The sequence below is a fragment of the Stenella coeruleoalba genome, assembly GCF_951394435.1.
Source record: "Stenella coeruleoalba genome assembly, chromosome: X".
NCBI lineage: Eukaryota > Metazoa > Chordata > Mammalia > Artiodactyla > Delphinidae > Stenella > Stenella coeruleoalba.
In genome coordinates this window covers 30,733,166-30,749,547 of record NC_137152.1, presented here as the reverse complement: position 1 = coordinate 30,749,547, position 16,382 = coordinate 30,733,166, and the positions used below count along the sequence as shown (strand labels likewise).

The 16,382-nt window shown below is 59.0% G+C and overlaps 1 protein-coding gene across 2 annotated transcripts in view; it reads left to right on the top strand.

Moving 5' to 3' along the window:
• Positions 1-1,179: 1,179 nt before the first annotated feature.
• The window catches only part of BCOR (BCL6 corepressor), a 43,993-nt gene continuing 28,790 nt past the window's right edge, over positions 1,180-16,382 (top strand). The window contains exon 1 of one of the 2 annotated variants that reach the window (XM_079911116.1): positions 1,180-1,935. The gene's annotated coding sequence lies outside the window, so the exon portion shown is untranslated. Of the gene's footprint in view, positions 1,936-2,378; positions 2,742-16,382 lie in introns of those variants that run through there. The other variant, XM_079911117.1, reaches the window with a different exon arrangement.

Below are 16,382 nucleotides of genomic sequence, written 5' to 3'. Positions count from 1 at the left end.
TGTACGCCGCCGCCGAGCTCCGATCAGCACGACGTTACCGAGTGGAAATTTATGGAGCGAACGGTGTAAGCCAAAAGTTGCTCCCTGCCAAGGAAAATAAAACGCGGGAGATAATCTCCCGAGGCAGGGGTGAGGGGCCAGGACAGACCCTCTAATCATCTGAGATGCAGACTGTGAAATGCCCGAGAACGGGGAGAAATTCTGGTGGATCTCCACTCCCCTGCCGCCCCCACCCCCGCCTCCTTGTGCCCCACGGGCTGCCTCCTCCATCCCCCGCCTCTCCAAACAATTCCCACACAATCGAAACGTCCGGGGAACTCGGGCGCGGAGTTCGGGCGGAACGGCCACCGTTGCCCAAGGTGGTGTTTTCAGGTAGCTGTTGACACCGAAATGGGAAAGGGCTTCTCCGGGAGGAAGGGGGGACCCAGGGTGTGGATGGGCACCGACGCGCACTCGCCAGGCTCTGCTTGGTCTCGGAGGGGACGCACGACCGAGAGAGCGCAGCGCTGGTGGCGAGAGGAGGCAGCGGCGGCTGCCGCTGGGGTTTGACAGCTTTGGCTGAGCCGAGTGCTAGGCGCTTTATGGTAATTGCGGTCCTCCACTGGCCTTCTGGGTAGCGAGGGGAGTCTCGGCGCGCGGCTGGGAGAGCCGCCCCCGCCGCCCCCCATCCCCTCGGCTCAGGATCAGCGGGCCGCCCGCGCCGCCGCCGCCGCCCAAGTCGGTCTCTCGCTCGCCCAGGACGCGCGCCCGGGCGGGGTGTGCGCAGCCAACTCGGTCCGAGCGGGGGAGGGGAGGACAAGGGGCGAGGGGGACGCCACCCAAGTGGTCTGGGGTTCGGACCCAGAGAGGTGAAACGCGCCGGGAATCGATGACGGTTGGGGAAACTCGGGCAAACCTTTCTTGGGGAATCACGCCTCCGAAACCCCACCGCCCAGGCGCCGCAACGGAGGGTGAGCGGAGGGTGAGCGGAGGCTGGGGGAGCTCAAACTTGCGAGAGCTGGAGGCGGCGGCGGGCGGGCGGCTGTCGCCCGAGCGCTGCGCCTGCGGGGGGAGGGGAGGCGGCTGCTGGGAGGGAGGGAGGGAGGGCGGGCGGGCGAGAGGGCGGAGGGAGGGGGAGGAGGAAGAGGAGGGAACCAGGGAGGGGGGACGCGTTGGGATCGCGGCGTGCGGCGGCAGACGGAGCCTGGGCTCCCAGCGGCGAGGTGAGGCAGAGCTACGCTCCTTGCTGAACGCGGACCGAGCTCGGCGGCAGCGGGGAAGACGCGCCGGAGCCCAGACCGCGACCGAGAGCGGGAGCGAGGCGGCAGCGGCGGCGGAGGGGGAGCCCGCGAGCTGCCGGGCGGGGAGCCCAAGCCGCGCTGTCGCCGCGCAGGGAAGACTTGGCCAACACACTCACACACACACATTCACACACCCAGCCCGAGCGGGCGCTCGCGGCGAACCGTCAACATGGCGCTGGGGCTCCTGCCCGAGCGCGGGCGGCAGCAGCGGCGGCGCGAGAGCTGCTGAGCCCGGCCGAGCCCGGCCCAGCCGCCGGAGCCCGGAGGATCGCGCGGGGCTGTCGCCACCTGCCCGGAGGCTTTGAGCCCGCCCCGCCCTGCCCCGCCCCCACCCGGCCCAGAGCCCACCCCTCGGCGGGGCCGACCCCGAGGGCAGCCGGCTGGCAGCAGACGGCGAGGGAGGCGAGCGATCGCGGCGCCGCGAGCGGGTTGCGGGCAGCGGGGGACGGCAAACTTTGCTGTTCGCCGCGCTTCCCCGGCCCGGCCCCTTCTCCCATCGCCAACGTCGCCACCCCACTTTCCTCCAACCCCGCACACCTCTCCCCACCCACCCCACCTCCCGTCGCTCCTCCTCGCCGCCTCGACTCTGCTCCGGGGAAAACTTCAAAGCGCCGGATCGCAGGCTCCCTGCTTACTCCCCGGCCGGGGATTTCAGGTCAGTGCCCGGAACACCGTTCCCCGGGGAGGCCGCGCGGGCTGGCGAGCGTGCGTGCGGCGGACTGCAGTCGGCCCCCTCCCTCGGGGCCCAGAGTAGCGGCGGGTGGCTCCTCTGACTCTCTCGCGTACCCCTCGAAGCTTGTGCCTCGCGCTTCACTTTGGCTGCCTTGCTCGCTTTCGTTTTTATTTCCTAGCTGTAAGTTATTAAAAATGCAGCCAACCTAAGCGGCCGGCGTGGGCTTCGGGGGGGGCGCGGCGGGGGGGGCCTGCCGCCCCCCTGGGGGCTGGGAGGAGAGCAGGGAGTTCGCGGAGTGGAAGTTTGCAGGCAGTATGTGCCTGTGTGCGCGGGAGCGCGGTCGTCGCTGAGCGCCGCGAGTCGGGCGGGGGGGGCGGGGGGGTGAGCTGCGCTGGAAGCTGGGAAGCTCGGCTCGGCGTTAGCTCGCTAGCAGGAAGGGGAGGGCGGCGGGTTCCCGTCTGCTTTCTTTTTCGACTCGGGAAAGAACTGTAAAAACCCCCAGCCGCTGCTGCCTCGTCTCGCCTCTCCGGGGGCAGCTCGTTCTTGCTCGTGGAACGACGGCGTGTGCGTGCGCGAGGGTGTGTGTGGCGGGCGCCCCGGGCCGAGCCGAGCTCGACCTGCCGCCGCTGCCGCGCGACTCGGGAGGGGAGTCCCGGTTTTTTGTTTTTTTGTTTTTTTTTTTTTGGCTTGCTCTAAAGCGTGAATCACGTGGATTAAAAAAAAAAATACTAGGAAATCGAGCAGAGCGAGGGGTTCCGACTCGGCCCGCCCGCCAGCCAGCCAGTCAGGTCAGACGCTTTGTTTTGTAAATGTTCTTTTAAAATTTTAATCTGCCACCCTGGTCCACCCCCACCCTCCCTGCGACGTCGTGGGGTTGCTTTTAAGTTGTGAGACCCCAGGAGTGGGGGTAGATCGTGCGGGGGCGGCGGCGGGCGGGGGGGCGAGACCTGGGTCCTCCTCTGGGCAGAGAGGAGTCTGGTGGAAAGCCCTGTAGGGCGTGTGCGAGTCTGCGGCCGGAGGAAGTTGGTCCCACTCGGAGGGCGTGCGGCGCAGAGGCTGAGGGCGAAGAGGAACTTGCGCACCCGGGCGCGATCCTCGGCCGAGGCGGGGAGGGCGAGGCGCCGCCGCGCCGCGGGGCCCGCGCTCGGAGCAGGCGGGCGGCTGCGCTGCAGAGCCTCCGCCAACTAGGGGGCTCGGGGCGGCGGCGACGTGCTCCTGCTGTTTACCAAGCAAGCCCCGGGGCGCCGTGTGCGGAGTAGGGCGGCTCGAGGCAAGCGTGGTCCCGGCGGGCTTCCCGCCGCCTGCACTTTCGAGTGGGCACGTCCCCGGGTCCCTGAGACGGCTGAGCCTGGCCGCGTGTAGGCCGAGGCCGGGGCGAGGCTTAATTTGCAGTTAATGAATCTTTTCCAGAAAGTCCGCGATCTCCAGCTAGAGGCTGTGAGTGCCCGCGCGCGAGGGCGCGCGCCGCCGGCGTCTAAAGGGTTGGGGGGATGGAAGAGCGAAGGAGGGGGGGAGGGTTATGTGTATTTAAAAACAAACCTTAAAAAAAGAAACCAGCGCGCTTCAAATAGGTATTCGTACAGTCTCCTGTGTCTAGAGTAGACAGCTCAGGGTTTTAGCCGTTTTTTTTTGTTTTTTTCTTTTTTGAGAGAAGGCCAGAGGAGGGGTAGTGGTATTTGATTCTAGGGGTAGTCTCTGGAGAAAAACCCTTAAAATGACTTGGGAATAAAAACGAGGAGGAAATGGCCCACCCCAGAAGGTGGTGGGTGGTGAACGCAGACAGACTTGGGTATTTCTAGCCATCTGACACTTCCTGTGGCACTGGAAACGGACACCGCGGGCCGAAATCAATCCTTACGAGGTGTTGGATTCGGTTTGGCCAACAGAATTGCTTGTGTGGAAGGCATTTTAATTGTCAGCCTCCGAGACTCCTGTACGTGGACACTTGGAAAATACGTTTGCTTCTCGACCCTTCCCACTCCACCCCCGACCTGTTATCTGGTCTGGGCTTTGCAGTGTTGGTTCCCGTGTTTATTTTGGGCATGATTTCACCGCGTGGAGCAAGGGGGGAGATGGCGTTGATTAATATGCCGTCCAGGTTTAATCCGAGGCTGGCCTTTAGTGTGCGGGTTTACGCCGCCACTCACCGGGATTGCCTGGGGTAGTGAGGGGGGGCGCGCGGGGTTCGGGCGCCAGGCGCTCCGCGGGCAGGTCGGGGTTGGGGCTCGGACGGCCCCAGCGCTGTCCTTTGAGGCGCTGTCACCAGTAGGTGACTGAGAGTTAATTAGGAAGTGTTCTCCGGATCAATGGGCCGCACAGCTCATTAGCGATTCTCTCCAGCCCTTTGCAGGGCCGGCCGGGCCTCTGCCTCCCACACAGGCCGGGGCCCCGCGGCCCGGGCTGCGGAGAGCGCCGCTGGGAAGTGGGGAGGGACGGGCGGCGAGGGGCGACCGGGAGGCGAGTGTAACTTCGCCGGGCGGCGCGTTGCGTGCGGCGCCTCGAGGCCCGCGCAGCCCGCTCTTTCTTCCTGCTCTCGGTCGCCTCGACTGTGTCTTTAACTCGCTCCCGCTCGCGTCGCTGCCTGGCTGCTCCTCCCCGCCTCCCTCGCCTATCTCTTGTTCTCTAAGCACGACGCCTGTGCTCCCCGCCCAGTTTGGGATTAGACAAGATAAAAATAGGACTGCCCAGCGCGCAGAGCTGTGACTGTGCCCCGGCAGCCGGGCTGGCGGGAGCGCTGGGGGCCGGGGCCGGGGCGGACCCGCTGTGCGCTCGGGGCAGCCCGAGCCCGTAGGCTCCCACCCAGACCCTGCAGGCGCGGTCACGCTCCAGGGTTCTGTCCGCCGGGAACCGTGCGGGCAGGGGGACCTGGGTAGGGTCTCCGCGCTCTCGCGGGTGTTGTTGGTGTGCCTGTGATAGATCGGTCTAGACAGGCATGCAGGCTCCCTCCCGGCTGAAGGACGGGAAGGGGGGGGCGGGCCGCGGAGGCGGCGGCAGACTCCCGTGAGCGAGCGAGCCTTCGGGCCCAGCGACCAGGGTGGAGGGAAGGCTGCGAGGGTTTCTCTTAACCCTTTAAAGACGATAGGGAGAGTGGGGGTGGGGAGTGTAGTAGAAATTCCTGGAGGCAAAGTAGCCCCCTGGGGAGAGGAGGCGGGAGTCTGGGCTTAGGGTTTTCCTTTCTCTTCTGTGTATGCAATCTCACATCCTGGTACGTTGGGCTCGATTCTTCGACGAACCAAACGCAGTTGCTAGGTGATCTAATTTGACCCGATACTTCCCAATGGGGGAGGTGTGAACACACACAGTGGGCACCCTCACTTAAGGAACTGAGTTGGGGAGATGCAGAGGTTAGACCTTAATGTTCCCAGCGGCCCAGTATGTGCAGGTCTGCTCAGAGCTTTAGTCAGTGGGGCCTCTGACCGAGAGTGCTGCCGACCAAAGACCCAAGCCTGAAATGCCTGGCCAGTGTGTACAGGTATGCATCGGAGAGAGCAAAGGGGTCCTTGAGCTGTCTATGTAAATAAAAACAGTTCTAACCGTGAACTTGTGGAGAGTTCAAATAAGATATGTGCAGGGAGGCAGCCTCCAAACAAGAGTGGGATAGTGATGTGTACAAGATCGATCATTTGTATACACGTACATGGGGTCAGCATTGAATTGGTCTAAAAATTTAACACAACTCTGCAGGCATTGGTCTCGTTCTTTCCCTGAGGTAGAAATTGGTGGGTGGGTTACCCTGTAGAGAAATGAATCATTAGTCACACTCCTCTCTCCTTCCCCCTCCTCTTCCTTTTAGGGTTTGTAGTCTTAGGGGATCCTCTACTTACGTTAAACTGCAAACCCATATTGGTCTGGGAACGAGCCACATTATATAGGCAAAGCAAGAATGTAAGTCGTGGGGAGGTGTACGTGTTAGACAGGAATGCACAGATTAAGATGTGCGCCTGAATGACATGTGCTGAGACAAATCAAGACACTTGGGCTCTGGTGCCCACATGGAACAAGAGATACAGAAGAGATAAAGAACTGGCCGCGAGGAATGTAAACATGGGTATGCAAATACTGAGACCTAGAGCGAGATTCTAGGAGAAAATCCCAGACTTTGTTGAGCTGGAAACTGGAGCAGAATTTCTGTAAGTTCGTTCCAGAGACAAAAGCCCATTTAAAGGTGTGAAGAGGGTCACTTGGAAACACAAAAAGCATTCACATGCATACATCCATGCTTAGATACACAGGCTGAATGACAAAAACTCCTCAATGCCTGATGAAGATTTTCCTGCCCAGTGAGACAGAGCTGGGCACGGAAGTGTGGGCCACACAACCACATTCGCACACTCATTCACTGGGAAATAATGTGTCTTTGGCTAGAGGGAAACTGAGGGCAACGGTGCCTAGCTAAGGGTGGGTGGCCCTTGGTTACTAAGATTGCTTCTTGTTACAGTTTCTTCCCATCTAGAGCGGGGAAGAGACTTGAGCAGGTAGGAGGATTTCTGAAAGATTTCTGAGTTCTTGACCCTGAGAGGATGGATGGTGGAGGAAAAAGAGGAGTAGCTTTGCATTCTGGGTCGGGAGCAAGGGATGTTGCGCTCCTCTAAGTCCTGTTTGCTAAGGTGGCGCGGGGCCTAGTGAACTGATAGAGACTGAACCGAAAGAAGTGCGAAGCTCGGCCTCTGGGCGGAATCAAGGGGAGGTATGCTTTCTTTCCCTTTTTTTTTTCCCCCTTGAGGAGACCGTGCGGGGACGGCCAGCGTAGGGAGGATTAGCAGGCGCCTCTGTGACCCCAGACGCGCGCGTAAACTCGGTTTGGGTTTGGTTTGCCCGCGGCGTCGATTTGCCGCGGTCCCTCTTTGTCTGAGCCCAGCCGGGAATTCCAGCTTTTATTGGGAAGACCGCACTCGGGTGGAGTCCGCGCTGGGTCGGGCACGACAGCCGGGCCGCGGGGCTGGGCAGGAGGCTCGCCGGCCTCCGAGCCGCCCGAACCCCAGGACGGTCCTCGGGAGTGCCCGGCGGCCCCGGCAATGCCACCTCGGTGGTTTCCTCGAGGGCGGCGGGCCCGGCAGACCCAGCCCGTTGGGGCGGGGGGCCTCACGGGTCCACTTGGGCCGCCGTACCGCTCCCCTCCCCGCTGGCCCCACCCCTCCCCCGCCAGCCCGAGGCCGAAAGGAGCTCTGAAGGCCCTTTGTTAAGCTCCAGGGTCACACCCGTGCCCCGGGGGCCGCGCAAGGGCGGGAGGACCTTCTCCTGGCTGGAGGCCTCCAGCCCTCGGCTCACACGGTTCGGGCCTGGAGGGGCCTCGCCCAGTCAGGGGAGGGGAGGCCGAAGCCGGCCTGGCCCGACCGGGCTGCTTCGCCCGAGTGTACGGCCGGCAGGATTCCGTCTGTTTGCAAGGCTGGCTGCGCTGCCGGGGCCTAGATGGTGGCGCTGGCTTGAGAAGCAGCCGGGGCAGGAGTGGAAGGTCTTCTCAGGCCACCCCCGTGGCAGCCGAGCCGCCTGTGCCCCGAGCACTTGGCCGGGGACGTCTCCCAACCTCCAGCCCGGCCCGACGGCTTTCGCTGGTTGCCCCCCATGTGTTCTTCCGGAAGGGATAGCTGACTTTCTGTTGGATGGGAATTAACCAACGAGCTTTTCCCCCGCAACGTTTCTGTAGAAGGCCCCCTTTCCCAGCGCAGGCTCATTTCCGCCTGCCCCTAGTCGAGGGTGTTGGAAATGGCGGCGGGGGGGGGGGCGTCCCCGCACTTTGTTATTTCTTAGAACCATGTCTCCCCGGTCAGCCATCGCCTCTCGGCACCCATGGGCTCCGGCGCCCCGTGATTAGACTAGCGGGGAAGTCCGCTAGGAGAAGATCCTGACAGCATAAAATATAATTTGATCTAAAAGACAGTTTCCAGTATAATCTCATTATGCATCACAGACTCCCGGTGTTATTTTGTGGAAGGCGGACAATGATCAATTTACATTGACCCGGGGCTGGGCGAGCTTTTAGATGGTAATTGCCTATTGATTTGCATGCAAAAAGGAGACCTGCTAAAATTAAAGACCGGAAGCTAAATTAAACTAAATTTATTGTCTAGGTGCAAACCAGAGGAACTACTGGGGGGAAGAGGGTGAGTCAGGTCAGGGTGCCGGGGCAGAGCAGGTGAGAGGCCCAAGAGCTCCGGGAGGTCACAGATTTGGGAGCGGTCTTTGCCCTGGTGGTTTCAAAACGTGAGGAGGGGGCTTGTTTAGGGTACGGAGACCCAGCAGGGAAAAGTTATAAACAGGCACTATTGCATTGAGGGCACTGGGATCTTTTAATGCTAATAGTAAGTGCTGGGGGGAGGAGAGGTTTATAGGGTTATAGGGGTCTTCCTGTACCATTTCCGGCACCCCCCATTTCTATTGTTCTACCCCAGCGCTCATAACCGTGCCAAGGGCACCCAAATTCTTGCATCTGAAGAGTTAAATTTTTTTTTAAAAGACAGGCCTTAAACTCCCCCCGCCCCCCCGTCCCCCGCGTCAGGTCTTTCGGAGAAAGCAAGAGCAGGGGGCGGTTCTGCATGCCGCCGCGGGCAGGCCTGGACCTTTGCAGGCTGCGGGAGTTCCTCCCCGGACGCAGCAGCAGTCCCAGACTCGGCCGGACGCCGATCGCTTTGGGAAGCGGCTCGCTCCAGGTGGCCCAAGTGGCGGGGGCGGGGAGGGTCTGCCGGGGCCAGGGACTCACGGTGCCCGGGGGCGGGGGTCACCTCCCTGGAGGTTGGAAGGGCCTGCACGGAGGGGGTGGAGGAGGGAAGGCGGGGGCTGGAAATCCTGTCCCAATCGGCGGTGATCGCCAAGGCCGGAAAGTTTAAAAAAGAGAGAAAGCCACTGGCTGCGAGCCACTGGCCGGGGCGTGTTTGGCTGGCTCGAGGGGTGAGGACCCGGCTCCGCCACCGCCTCGGTCCCTCCCGCTGCGGAGGCCCTGGCCTGCCCCAGGCGCTCCTGGAGCCATTTCACACATCCGGAGCCTCGGCCGCTGGAGGAGCCACCCGCCCGGGGCCGGGAAGCCGCAGGGGCGGCCGAGTGTCCGGCGCTCCTGCCCGTTCCCCTTCCCACCGAGCTGAGCTGGAGACGGCCCTCGGTCGTGGAGCCTGTGGCGTCTGTGGCATCGGGTGTGGATAGTTCCCGAAGCTTCTGAAAGCCCGGGGCAGACCAGGAAATCGAGCATGGGGTGGGGAGGAGATGTTGAGCGCCGACCCTGCGCTGCTGGGATGAGAAGTTGGGGAGAGGAGAGATCACCCCAACCTCCGGCTTGTCTTGGGACTTGGCTTTTTGTGGGGACCCCCAGGAGTCCAGGAGGGTCTAGCATCTTGCAAGCCGCTTCCCCCTCAGTTGCCTCCCCAGTCCACTTTGGTCCCTGGGTTGTTCATTAAAGTCCTAGGAAAGGTAGATGTAGGCACTCTTTCCAAAGGGCTTTTGCTCTGTCTAGATAATTTGATTTATTGCTTTATGTGGCAAAACTAGTGTGGCAAGCCTTGTTCTAGTTCCAGGTGTCAGCACTTTTTACAGAGACCTAAGAGTAGCACCCACCTCCCACTGCTTGTTCTGGGCTCCTGGAGGAGGGGAAAGCGGAGCCTTTTGGGGATCCCTGGCCTCACACCAGGGTGTTCCAGTCTAGGGAGATTGGGTAGGACGTTGGCAGAAATTTCGAAAGACTTCACATGGACCAAGAGATTTCTGGGTGTAGGAGAAACTAGGGTCCAGGCTCCTTGTGGACCGAATTTCATAGGTGCTCAGTGCTATCCTTTTGCTGTGTATTGGAGTCCAAGGGCTAAGGGAGCCTCCCAAACTTCTTGGGGATTCCGGATGGCACAGTTTGACCAATCATTGGCTCCTCTCCGCAACTCCAGGACTGAGTTTGACCGTGGCCCATTTTTACTAGCTGTGTGACCTTGGGGGCAGGTTATTTATGGCCTCCGAGCCTCAGTAAGTTTCTTCATTTGTAAGACTGGGAATAATTATCCACCTTTAGGATCAAAGAATACTCGGCACATAGTAGGCCCCGAGGATTAGTAATTGCTTTGAATGACTGGTCAGATTCCTATAGTTGCTTCTCTGTTCCCTGCTGCCCCTGAGATGCCCGCCCCCGCCCCCGCCCCCCCAACAAGACCTGCGTAGGCCTGTGTCTGGGGACCAACCTGCAGGTTAAGCTCCCCTCCAAGGGTATTCCTGAGGCTGTTCCTCCAGGTCTGCCTCTGTGGGCTCCTCTTTCCCTTTGTTACAGTTATTTGCATTCTGGGCTTTAAAGGATTCCATATGAAAAGGCTGGGATTTTTTTTTCCTCCCCCTAAGTGGGATCATTTATATGGTTAGGAATTGATTCCAGAACCGGTATCTAGGTGCTCTTTGGCCAGTCCTCCCGTCATTCTTTCGGGGGGAGGGAACAGCAGCGGCTGGAGGGGTGAGACCTGGTGGGATGAGGTGAAAGGGTCTGGCCCGCTGCAGAGGCCAGAGGTGCTGTGGTTTGTTTGATAGGGATTAAGTCCGGATGTTATGAGGTCTCAGTGTGGTTTTCAATAAAGTCTGTCAGGGATTGCTTCTTTTATATCGATATGTATTTTAAAAAATTACTAGCATGAGAAGAAAACCAGACCTGTGTGGATCCAGGCCGGTAGTAAGCTACTGTGATCAGGTTTCCTACTAGACTCCCAGAGGGGAAGTCAGCGTTTGATTGAAGCTACACTTGGTTCTTGACTCTCTGGGGATGCCTGCTCTGAAACAGGAGCCCTCCCTTTCTCTCCCCCCCCACCCCCCTTTTCCCTTCTTCCCCTAAAAGCCTTTGTGCTGAAAGAGCTTCAGTAGGCATGAGTCCCTGGTACCTCTCTAAAGAATGCCTTCCAGCCTTTGCTGACATTGTTTTGTGAACAGTGGGTTTTACCAGGCCAGCAGTTTTCCCCCCATCTTAGCTCACTATTTTAGAGGTTCGAGTGTGCCCAGGATGCGCCCAACTGCAGTGCTTTCCAGTGTGTGTAGCCAGGGCCTTGCCTGTAATCTGAAGACACCTTAACCTTTGCCCTAGGTGCCCCCCCGGGGGTTGGTGGTGAAGGTGGGGAGAGCAAGGACAGGGGATTGTTGTTGAGTGTCTGTTTTCTCCAGCCACAGAGGCAGAGGGGTGGAGTGGGGCGAGGCCGAGAGTACGTTCCAGCCTTGGGTCTGATTTAAAACTTGGTTTAATTGGAGAAACTCTTAGGCATTTAACAGTTCTGTACAAATGCAAACTTGAAATAGCTCTAGGCCTACGTCATTTAGGAAAGAATAAATGAAGTACAGAAATGTCCAAACTATGTAAATCCTAGAGTTGTCTGCCCTCCCATAAACACATGACAAGTGCCAAGGCATTTCCAGTCAAAACACCCATGGAACCAGCAGCCTCCATCCTTTGTATTTATTATTTTATTAACAGCATTTTACACAGCATTTAACAAGCACAGCCTGCCTGCTTTCCACCTCGGCTCTCAGCAGACTGAGGGGTGAAAAACAGATGGGGGTGGCGAGGAGTGGTCTCTAGAAGAGACTTCTAAGCTGGAGAAATCTCTTCAGATGGGCATGGAAAAGGAACATTTGGGGTTCCTTTCTCCTGGCCCCAAAGAGAAGACAAAAGTAATGTTTTGGAGGAAGAAATCCCCTCTCCCTTCTCCGGAGGGAAGTTGTGCAGATGTGGTCTGTCTAGTCTCCACTTCGATTCCAGAAGGTGTGAAGCAGGGTCTACTTTTCCAATACTCTGCCCATCAGTTATTGGTGCTTTTCAAAGAATAAGTATTTGTCTGCTATCATTATTCTATATCCTGGTGGAAAGTTTATAACGAAAACTAATGCATTTCTTAAGTCATAAAATGAGCCTTGTATGATTATTTAATTAAAATCTATTTAAGGACCGATTAGGCGTGTAATTTGTGCTAATAATGACGATTATGGAAATGTTCGACTTAACCAAAAATCATAAAGGAGACATTTTGATCAGTGGGGCGACCAGGAAGGATTCAGGGAGTTGGACGGTTTTCCGAAGCACGTGAGGCTTTGGGCTGCAGAAAGTGCCGAGCTGCCTAGCCTCTGGGACACGGTAGAGAGGGCTGCAGGACCCCAGGCCTGGCCGGGGCAGGCCGACCCACGCTTTGCTGAGCAGAGAAACTGACCCTGGGAGGCTGAACAAGCTTTATTCCCAGCTGAGGAAATGGGGGAGGGGGCCTGGGAGGAGGAAACTCTGGGAGAGAGCTGATGAACCCCACAGAACTCTGCGCGAAATGGCTGTGTTCTCTTGCCTTGACAATCGGCAGCGACACACGCATTGCTGCCTCGGCTAGCCTTGGCTGGAGCCTGGAGGGGTGGGGGGAGGGGGGTCTCTTGTTCCGGAGAAACCTGCCAGCTGCTGGGCTTGGTGCGAAGGCAGACACAATGCTGCTGTTGTTGGTTTGATCTCTAACTGTGGATTGTTAGTCTGGCTTTAACTATGTGGTAAGGGGGGAATGTGAAGGCTGTTTACAGCGAGTGCAAATAATGTGACAGCTGTTGGTGCACGAGCAGCGCTGTGCCTCCTCGGCGCTCACACAAAGCGCGCACTATGCAGGCCCGCGGAGAGCTGCAGAGGTGGCCGCCCCTTGCTGGCCCGGGAGCCCTCGGATGCGCTGCGAGACAGCCCGCGGCGGCGGCGGCGGCGGCGGCGGCACCCGCCCCCCCCTCCGCACCCCGCGACACGCATCTTTCTGGCTCCTGGGATCGTGGTGGACGTGCGCGCTGGTTGGTGTGTTGTGGTTTAGGGAACTTGTTAGGCAGAGGTGGCAGGAGAAGGCCTGCGGGGTCACGAGTGTCAACTGTCTGGAGGGGTTTGGCCGGGATCTGTTGACCTGGGGCCTCCGCGGCTTGTGACCGGGTTGTTAAGATTTGGGAAAATAACTTTCCGCCCTAAAGCAAGCCTGTTGGAAAGAATGTATTATTAACTGAAGGCTTTCTGGAAATTGCAGAGGCTCTGAAGGCCGTTGTTCTTCCTCTGAAATGGCCCTGTTATTCAGACAAGTTCAAGAGACAGGCGGCCGCTGTGTTCTATGCCCTCGGCCCTGTTTCCTGGATTGGAAACACAAGTGTGTAGGTTCAGGACCCGAAGGGGGGTGAATGGGGGTGGGGAGGTGTGCAAGTCGGCTTTTGATTACCCACCTCCCTCTGCCTTCCCAGTTTTTAAGAGTGCACTTGCCTTTCAGCTGCAGGACCAACGGTGCTGTCTTGAGGTCTGCCCACAGCGCCACCCACTCTGTGACTTAATCAACTAGATGCCCACAGCCCGGCCTTCTCTGAGTTCCTGGTCCTCTGCCAGGCACTGTGGGGAGGCGCCAGGGTGGGAGGGAGAACAGTTGGTGGGTGGCAGCAATACCCCGCTGGGCCGGTCCAAGCTGGCGGGCTCTGGATGGTCCGGAAGATGGGCCTGCCCCTGGGCTGTCCTGGGGCAAGCTGGCTGTAAAAACCACTCCCCCCAATCTCAAGGTTGTAGGCTTCGCAGCCCTGGCCCCTGGGCTTCGGAGGATCACTTAGAGCTGACTTAATTCTATATTCTGCCCTTCTGTGTGACTTTGGCCCCTGAGTGTACAGCTTGCAGGATATCTGCAAATTATGGGTCCACCTCCCCCCCCCACCCCTGCCCCCAGATCTACTCTCTGAGTTATAATGTGGACTTCTACATCTAGTTGGGTTCCCTAGTGGGGAGCTGGGAGATGCTTCTGGAATGATACATGAACTTCGGTGCCAGTTCTATAAATTGGTCTCTTTTTATGACGTGTGCCATTTTCTGTAGGAATGTTGCTTGCAAAACGAGTTTCGCCTTGGAGGAAAGGCGGAAAGATAAACAAGCCTGCAACGCCAAAACACTGGCAGTCTTTCCCTCCTTCCAGCTCTCTTAAAGCAGCCGGGCTGTATTTCCAGGATTAGACTCGTGCTTGTGAAGAGGGACTCTGGTTGGCTTTTTTTTCCCCCCAAGCAAATGCAAATTAGAGAAAAATAATTTTCTTTCAACGATATGCAATGTATTAGTCACTTGTTATCGTGCTCCGAGGCAGGCCTCATTTGCGCGTCTGCCAGCTCGCTCACATCTGCTCGGCGCTGTTTGGGGCATTTTAACCTTGGCGGTGTCGTGTCTGGTCCCACGGATCAAGGAGGAGTAATTAAGCTCTGAACGGCTAGAAAAATTCACGGGCCCCCACGTCTACCGCAGTTTTCCCACAGCTTTGTTTGGGGTGTTCCGGGTTCCAAGATGAACAGACGTGGGGTTCCTATTGTTCCTTGTAAAGAAAGTGGGAGCCCCTGTCCTCCCCTGACCCTCATCCCCAGCCTTCCAAGGACTCCCAGTCTGCACACAATCAGCAGGGAAGCCGGGTGCAGATCACAGGACCCTGTGTTTTCCGCATCTTTTATTCGTAAAAAGTTCCTTTGTGCTTCCTGTGTGTACTAATGATAGCTGTCGTTAATAGCTTTATGGTATAGCTTGTTCCTTGTGGGGGGAGGAGTTTGCAGTGAGTTCACTTTATTTCTCCAAAGCCCTGATGGAGGCTGCAGTGCAGTGACACCCCCTCTAGAGTTGTGGTCTATGGATCGTTCATTCTGGGTTTGCCTCCAGGCTGTGTAGACTCCAAGCGGGAACCCAGCCTGTAGGGACCAGACCCGAGGGGGTGTGTTGGCGGGGAGGAGAGGAGTAAGGTTGATTCATTGCATTCAACCTAGGTTTCCTGTCCTGGGCTGCTGCCTCCTGTCGAGGGACACCAGCTTCCAAATGGGGCCCCCTCTTGCATACACACGTGGTTGTGTGTGGCACAACCGTGAAAGAAAGTGAAAGGAACAAAAAGCCGAGGCCTGGCGTCGGGGGTGGGGGGTGGGGGGTGGGGAAGGGGAAGTGTCTGAGGTTGGTCCGAGAGCTGACGGGGAGGTGGGATGGGGGACGACACGGCTCTGTTTTTGGGAAAGGGGGTGTGTGGCGGGCAGCCCCGGTTTGGCAGCGGCTCTCCCGGTCGATCCTTGCTGGTGCCCCCCCCCCCAAGCCCCCGAGCCCCCTTTTACAGTTGGCTACACCTGGCTTGCATCTTTCAATCGGGGAAGGTGGGGGAGGCGTCCACGGAGAGAACACTCCAGACTGGCCGAAGGGAGCGCAGGACGATGGCCCGGAGCGGTCTCCAGTCAGTGCCCACTCCCCTGGGGCGCGCCGCCGCACATCCTGGGTTCTCCGTGCGCCCACCCAAAGTTGCTTTTTGTCAGAGATTCAGCGGCAGGCGCCTGGGAAGGGGGAGCCCAGAGGAGCGCAAGGGCGGGGTGAGCTGGGGTCGGGAGCTGGCCGAGAGCGCCGGGGGTCCTGGAAGGTCGGGCGGGGGGTGCGTGGGGGGGGGGCGGCCCCGCGCTGGGACCTGGCGGAGGAGGGGCGAGGAGCCTGCGGCAGCGCGGGTGTGTGTGGTGGGAGAGAAAATCCCTTTGTTGCCGACCGATCGCGCTCGGGGCTGAGGCGGGGGAGGGGGCGCCCCTCCCCCACTCGCAGCCGCCGCCGCCGCCGCTGCGGGCCAAGTTCACTCCCGACTGACCCGAGTGGCTCGCTGCTCTATTCTGGCGCCCTGGGAGGAGGCAGGGAAGGTTCTGGTTGCTCGAAAGGTCAGGGCCGGCCGCGTGAGTTTCCCGGCCCCCACCCCGTCACACCCCCACTCCTGCTCCGCAGCTCTGTTACTAATGCAAAACTTGGGTCGTGAGTGGGGACGCCTCTGGAGGCGGCGACAGCCATGACTTGGAGTGTGCCAAGAGACAGCGCCTGGGCAGGCTGGATCACTCCTCCCACCCCCCACTCCCCCCCAGCACTCATGCCCGGCTGCAGGACCCAGTCGGCGACCTCCTTCAGCCACACCCCAGGAAGCCTGCGACCCTCCCTCCGACCTGGGGGCATCCTTGGGGTTCCCCTCTCTCCACTGCTACACATACTGGGGAAAACATCCCAGGAGGACTTGCCCCAACGCTGCACACCCTGGACCGCTTTTTCTCATCTCCCACCTCCTCGCGGCCCCCAGTCCTAAAATAGGAACTTCTTCATCCCTCCCTTCCTTGACGCCAATAGAGAAGCGCCTGTGTGTGACTCAGTCTGCGCTTGGAGCAGTCCCAGGAAGGGCTCCCGCGCCATGAGCTTTGGGCTTCCATGAAAGCCACACACTCTGCAGAAGGTCACCCCTCCCGGGCCCCCTCTGTGTCCCTGCCTCAGCCTTCCCTCTGCCGCAAAGAAACTATGTAGCCGTCCTGGGGTTGGTTTGTTACATAGTATGTTTAGTAGAGTTAGATGCTGTTTAATGGGTTAGATGTGGCCCGCACCAGCTATTGCCAGGCAGAACTCAAGTCCATAGTGCAGTTTAATCCTCTGGAAAACACGGTGCCAAATATTTACAGATGAGGGGGCCAAAGTTGAAGAGGTC